The following is a 7,087-nucleotide window of genomic DNA, read 5'->3' as shown; positions in this document are numbered from 1 at the left end:
AAATATTGGATTTTAGAATTAGACATTCATGAGTTTTCCTCCAAGTTCTGTAATCCACAATGTGATTTTAGACGACTCGCTTATTTTTTTTGAACATTAGTTTCCTCAACTGTAAGATGGATTGTTGTTTGGATACTTTTAAAGGAAGACACGTTATTTAAAGCACATCAGTAAGTGTAAGATATGTATAAAACAAATGATTATGTTATTGCTATATGACATTAGGCTAATGTATATTTTTGTTATTTTTAATATGCCTTTTTACTGTTTTATCCAATAATCATTGATATGTACCACTGGATAACATGAAAATAATCTACAGTCTCAGCCACATGATCTAATTTTCTCTCAAAATTCTGTTCACTAATTGTTAAAAAACCTATGGTGTGTGCAACACAACATTAGGATTAGCAGGGAGTTAAAGATGTGAAAACTACATTTTAAGCTTTCTTGATCAAAATTGAATAGCTCAGTACTTCAGTTAATCAAAAAATATATAATCCAGATAGTCAAGTCAAAAAATCATCTGCTATAAATGAAGAATTGCAGCTTGCATTTAATTTTGAAAACACCAGTAAATTATTTTCTACCTTCTTTAAAACTATAGGCATACATTTTGAAAACCACACATGGTGTTCAATTGGATATGCTGTTCGACTATACAGTCAATATTTGCCGATCATGTTTGTTCTCACATACCTTAATGAATTTTTATAATGGATAATTCTTACATCTGACACCCACATTCTTAAGGTGATAAAAAGTTGTAAGAGAAGAATAAGATGAAGAAAACTTTGGGTTATTTTTTTCCAATCACAAACATGTTTTTCAAATCTCTGAGATTCATGTCAGTTTAAAATTTGCTCTAGAAGATGCGACTTATGTCTATTAAGAATTAATTATCTGCTATACTTCTTTAACAAACTGTACTTTATTACTTTCTGAATATTTTCTTTATCTTGAGGAACCAAACCTCTAGGACATTTTTAAAAAATTAGTTCTTTAAGCAGCATTGAACAGTACAGTGCAATGCCATATCTAAGCCTCTGTATGTATAATCTAATAGAATTTAGGCATGCACACCAATCAACTGGTCTGCTAACATGTAGGTACATGCAAATTTTACCAGCTAAATTAGGATATTTGAAGGAAAGCAAAAACATTTTTAACAAGGAATTTAAAAATTCAGGGGGCATGATATTTACAATCTAGATAGAAGGAACTCCTTTAAATTGTAGAACTACACCTCTAGAGGTTTACACAAAGAACTATCTCTGTTTGTCAGGAGAATGTTTGTGGGCCTTCTGGATCAGATGACTTTTCTTTCTGTGTATATTTGGGAATGCATCCTGCATTTCCCACCACCTTTATTTCTTGGACTTCCTCTCCTTCGATTTGGCTGTACATTAGGGCCTAGTGAGTTTCCCTACAGTTTCTTCCTTGCAGGCACCAAAGCAAGCACATGAAGCCCTTGCATGTATGAGCTAATTGCTGTGGGCAAATGCCGGAAGTAATAAAAATAGCTGCAATTTTAGATGTCTCCTGGGGTTTCGGTGTCCTTAAGAGCTCCATTACTTCTATTTCAATCTGTCAATCCCCCACCACCACCACCACCCCCGTATCAACATTTCTGCTGTATCTTTAATTGATTTCCACAAAACACCAGAAACACACAATATGACAAACAACAAAGCAAAACCCCCAAACCCTCCTGCATGTCTTTTATGGTGGAAATAGAGGGGGTGGTTTATACATTTTAGCTACATTTTAGCATTACAGTGCTAAAAAACTGAAGTTGAATATCAAACATCCCTCACATTAATCTTTTCCCTAATGCTATTTAATCATACATATTCTCTCATCTTTACCCTTATGCTTTTCCTACTTCCACCCCACACCACCACCCTCATTCCTCTGGATTTCAAATATGACATTCTTTTTTTTTAAACCAGAACATTTATTGCGTGACTAATAATTGAAATCCCTAAGATGAACTGGATGCTGCAACAACTGCCCTCTTGGGTTTAGGTGTTGTTCCTTCACGGAATCCATGCCTGAATCTGCGGCCTACAATTTTTAGGTGCCTCATTCGACCAGTCCCGGTGGTATTTCGTCTTTCAGCTTTAGCACTGCAGTTGTACTTCCTCTTCCGCTTGGCAGGGTAGCCACATTTACCACAGGTCGACTTCTGAAGGTGGCAGGCCTTAGAAGCCACAGCGGCGGCACAACGTGTGCGTCTTATTCCGACGCTTTCCAAACGAGGATGGTCCCTTCGTCATCTCGCTTCTGCCGCCGAGACCAAAGAGACCGAAAGAGCCAAATATGATATTCTTTATTCACCTCTTTTATACTCGGTCTCAACCCCAAGAAGTTATGTTCCTACACATTGCCTTATTTCCTGTACGAGGAATTTGTATACCAGGTGGTTTAATTTTGTGTTTACTAGACCCCGTAATAAAATGGCTAGGTACTAAAGTTTAAAAAAGTTAATAAGCATTCATTATGGTGTGCCTCCCAGAACTTTCTTGAGAATTGGAGAATGTAGTTCCCCAGTAGCTGAGAAAGCTGCTGACAGACACAGTGCTACTGGCAGTCTTCTTTCAAGATTGCCTCTACCGGAGAGTGCCCAGTTATCTAGGTCAAAAACCCTCCTAGGGCGCCATGCATCCAGTGACTGGTCTACGTGGGGCTGTAGAGATGCAATGTCCTTGCCTCAATTTAGAACAACTCTGAAGGACCATTGCAGGTTTATAACAGCCTGACACGTCAGCTGAGGTCTTCCTTGAGACAGCATGGCTGCTCATCATCTCCTTCTTCCTAATCTGGTTTCTTTCACTTCTTTTCCACAAACATTGATAACCAGAACCCTCCCTGATAAACTTCCTGCATGCCAATCATCTCAGAATCTGCTTCCTTCGGAACTCATCCCGGGACCTGTTCTTAATTAAGTGTTCCTCTAAGTAGTTACCAACTCACTCAAGTCAGAAGGGACCTCTACAATACTTTTAGGCAAACCTGGACTGGTTCTTCGCTTGCGTGATTTCACATGGTAGGTTCATTTGCTCAGAGTGTGGCCTTGGGTATTTTGGGATGGGAGCCAGGCATTAGTATTTTTAAAGTATTGCCAGCATTCTAGTGTGTAGCTAAGTTCAGGAACCACTGGCCAATAACTCTGCCACTTCAAGTGTCTCTACCTTCCTGGCTGTACTTCCTTATTGAAGGAACCCTTGCTATCTCTTTGGCGTTCTTGTGTTTGATTTGGGGAATAGTTTTACTTAATGTTCATCTGAGGAGCCATGCTTTTTCAACTCTGAGACCCATGAGCGACTTCAGTGTCCTTGGCTCAGGTTATGGTACCTTCATTCTTCAAGATCTCCATGATTTATTTACGCATTGCATCTTTCCTAGAGAACTAGTGTAGTCATGTTAGAATTATGATTTGACAATAGAAGAATCAACTTAACATGCAAAAATAGTAGAAGACACCATGCATCAAAGGACAAGGGATTATTTTGTCACACTATTTACTTATTTTATCCCACCATTAAGAAGTCCATAGTTACAATAAATTATGTAAGAAAAATAAAAATTATCAAGCAAATGAATGCTGAACAAAAGAACAAACTAATAGCTCTATCTCTGTCCTCTCTGGGTTGTGACATCAGTAATTTCTGGGATAGCTAGGTACTAGCTTTTAATACATAAGGGAGACACATATTTGAGGCTTCAATCTATGTAGTGTCTTTCTGAAGATACATATGCTGTTCAATTTTCCAAGTTATGAATTTAATATTTGAGACCTAACATTTATACTGCCCTTTACAGTTTATAACATACCTTCACATCAATTATCTCATTTGACATTCTCCAGTTGTGCCGAATAATTTAATAAACTGGGTAATACTGGCATTAAGTTCTTGTACAGAATGTAATCATGCTTAACAAAAAGCAATTTATTGTATTTGCTGCTATGCCCTATACATCCAGTTATTAAGGTTTAATGTTGCATGATGACCTAATTTTTGAAAGATTCCTATACATGCAGTCAAAGGGCTTAAGAGGAATGGTACTATTAAGAAGGAAAATATTAGAAAGTGGATTTAGAATTAGGTGAGCCAAGCTAAAATAGATGATTCTGCTCACATAGCTCAGTTATTAAGTCTGAATTTTTTATGCCGAAGTCCACAAAGAAAATTTCCAAAGTAATAAAGTTTGATCTCTTTAGGATCTATCATTTCCAGTCAATTTATTCAGTTTTTAGAATTTCTGTAGTTCCAAGTTTCCTGGATGTACTTGGATGTTCTTAATCTTGGTGATTAAGGTAACAGAGTTGATAAGTGTTGAAGCAGTCTGGTCATTGGGGCCTGGAATCATGGACCATTTTGCTTCAATACACTTGACTATTAGGGCCAAATACATTATATAAAATATATTTAATGCTGCTTTTAATAAAGATAACAGAGTTTTAAAAATAGACTGCAGAAAACTGAGATTTTCTTCAACTTAAAGAGGTAAAATAAAGTCTTTTATCAAGGCAAGTGTACACATTGAAAGGGTGAAAGAATATGTATTATAGAATCTTAAAGTTCTTATGAAAGTTCCAACTGAACCTGGTTAATAATCTTTGAAAAAATAAGAGATAACATTGAAAGTTAAAGTGAGAAAGCTTTTTGAAAGTGAAAGCATTTTCTTCTCTTGTAAATTATAAAAGGACATATGGATAGGTAGATAAAGATGACTGTCTTAATGACAGTAGATAAGAATAGCTAACTTCTATGGAGTGATTACTATGATCAAGGTCACAGGCACTGTCCTCCCAACAGCCCTGTGATGTACCCCTATTTTACAGACAAGGACACTGAGAGACCAAGCAAATTATCAGAAGATATGAAGCAATTAATGGGCAGAAGCAGGATCCGAACGCAGGGAGAATCACAGCCGCCTGTGCCTTCTGAGAAAGTTTAGTTTCTCCTCAAGACACTTGAGGTTGTTGCAGTGTTCTGGCAGGCCAGAAGTTAGTATATTGGAAAAACAAACCGGGTATGTTGGGTAAAGGAACAGAATAAAAGATTCATCTTTCTTAGCTGAGAAGAAAATGAGTTTCTGCCGGCAGACTGAATGTTCCCCCAGAGCCTTGGAAACGTTACTTTGATTTCCAAAATTGTTCAGCTTACACCAGAAAATGAAACGTTTGGGCTAGAGATGACAGGCGGGTCTCGTATGAATGACTGAGAGAGACTGTTGATAGAGGCTGGGAGAGGAAGGATACTTGGAGCAGTTTTCCAGGTCTTGGGTCAACAGGGCGCAGTGCTGTCTGCCTAGGACTGGGGAAGGGATTGATGAGTAAGAATGCTAGGACTGTACCAGTCTTGGTATAAACAGTCCGAGAAAATGACTTAGTGAGTATAAGGAACGATGAAATTTAAAAATTCCCCTCTCATCTTGGGGTCTCCGACTCCCCTCCCTCCCGCATACCTCCTCACTAATGTTCTCAGTGTGTCATAGTATATGTATGTTTCCTTGTAAAATATATGATTTATTTTTAAAATTTAGGTTGAACTAATTTAAAAGTTTAACTGAGGTATGTAAATTAAAGATATTCGACTGTCTTGACATCCCCAATGGCAATCCTATATGGTGCCCCTAACATAAAGGATAGTGCGCAATAGAGCTGCTTTTTCCTTTGTTCACTCAGCCATGTGTTTTTTCACTCAGTGCCTGCTGCCACTGAGTGATAGAGATAGTGTCAGCTCAGGAGCCAGACGGCTGGGCTTAAATCTTGGCTCTGCCACTTACTAGCTGAGTGTTAGTGGACAAGCCATGTAACTTCTGCTCTGGCTTCTCCATCTAAAGAAACTGGGAAAAATAAAAGCGACCTTATATACCTTAATACGTATGTCATAGACTCCAAGGCATTCTGATGCTAGTGCTTTATTGTTGTTATCAAAAGGCGTCACTGGGGAGTTTTCACACAACTTTAACAGAATAGGATGCTATGGGGCCTTCTCTGGACGGCCACCTCCCCGCCGCCCTGCCAGCCTCTCATGTCCTCTGCCTGCCTTGTTTGCAAAAAAAAACCAACTCTAGCCTCTTAGGCCTTCCCCAAGTTCCAAAGAATAAATTTAATCAGAGATACGAGAAAATGCAGAAACAAAGGAAAATAGTCACGCAAGACAAAATAATAATAGTTTAGCCATTAAACAATGGCTCCTCTTCAAGGGCTATACATAACATTCTGAGCCATGTCCTTTGAGCTGTTTTGCATGTACTGAATCCCCCAGCAGGTGGAAGAAGTTAACTGTATGCTGCCCACAAGCATGTAGACCTCAGACCGGTTGGAACCAGGAGGACTAGCTGACCAGAGATTTATGGCTCAGATAATGTTCCAACCACAAGCGAGACATGGCAGCTACTTGGAATTGCACAATGGAGAAAATCATCTCTGAAAATAGAAGACTGTCCCCTACCCAGCCCGTAGTCCCTTCTTCTTTTCCCTATAAAATATCCAAGCAAACTTAGGGAGTGGGGAGTTGGTTCTTTGGGACATGAGTCTACCTTTTCCCCATGATTGCCAGCTTCCTCAATAAAGCTGTCATTTCTTTTACCCAACACCTGTCTCTCAGTATTGGATTCTTGAGCGATGAGCAGCTGAAACTGAGTTTGATAACACAACTATAGTGCTGCACCACCAGGCTGGGATTCACTCAATAACTATGTGATGCTTTCTGATCTTAGAATTATTACATTGTGGGGGAACAAAATGATAAGTCAATTAGAAGTGATGAAGTAGGTAATTACTGTAAGGATTAAAGGAGCCAATATGCCGAGTGACTAAATCAGTATCTTTGCACATAAAAAGAACTCAGTATGGTTACAATTTTTCCATGTAGTTGAGTGTGTATGTGTTTTGGGGTATATGTGAGCAACAGGTTTAGTTCAATAGAGTCTATGAGGCCATATTTTCTCCAAACACAAGAGTCAGCTTCAATTTATAATGTTCATAGGGGGACTGGGAAGATAGGGCATTGATTCAGTACTCTGAAGGTCGTAGAGATCCTAGTGCAGTGATATGAACTAAGTACAGAAG

General features: G+C 38.5%; 1 pseudogene; it reads right to left on the bottom strand.

The window, feature by feature from the left end:
• Positions 1-1,956: 1,956 nt before the first annotated feature.
• Positions 1,957-2,310, bottom strand: LOC133075703 (large ribosomal subunit protein eL37-like; annotated as a pseudogene).
• Positions 2,311-7,087: the final 4,777 nt, after the last annotated feature.

This window comes from Eubalaena glacialis, chromosome 15 (assembly GCF_028564815.1).
Source record: "Eubalaena glacialis isolate mEubGla1 chromosome 15, mEubGla1.1.hap2.+ XY, whole genome shotgun sequence".
In the NCBI taxonomy this organism is placed as follows: Eukaryota; Metazoa; Chordata; class Mammalia; order Artiodactyla; family Balaenidae; genus Eubalaena; species Eubalaena glacialis.
Note: the sequence above shows the minus strand (reverse complement) of the source record. Positions and strands in the feature narration are given on the sequence as shown.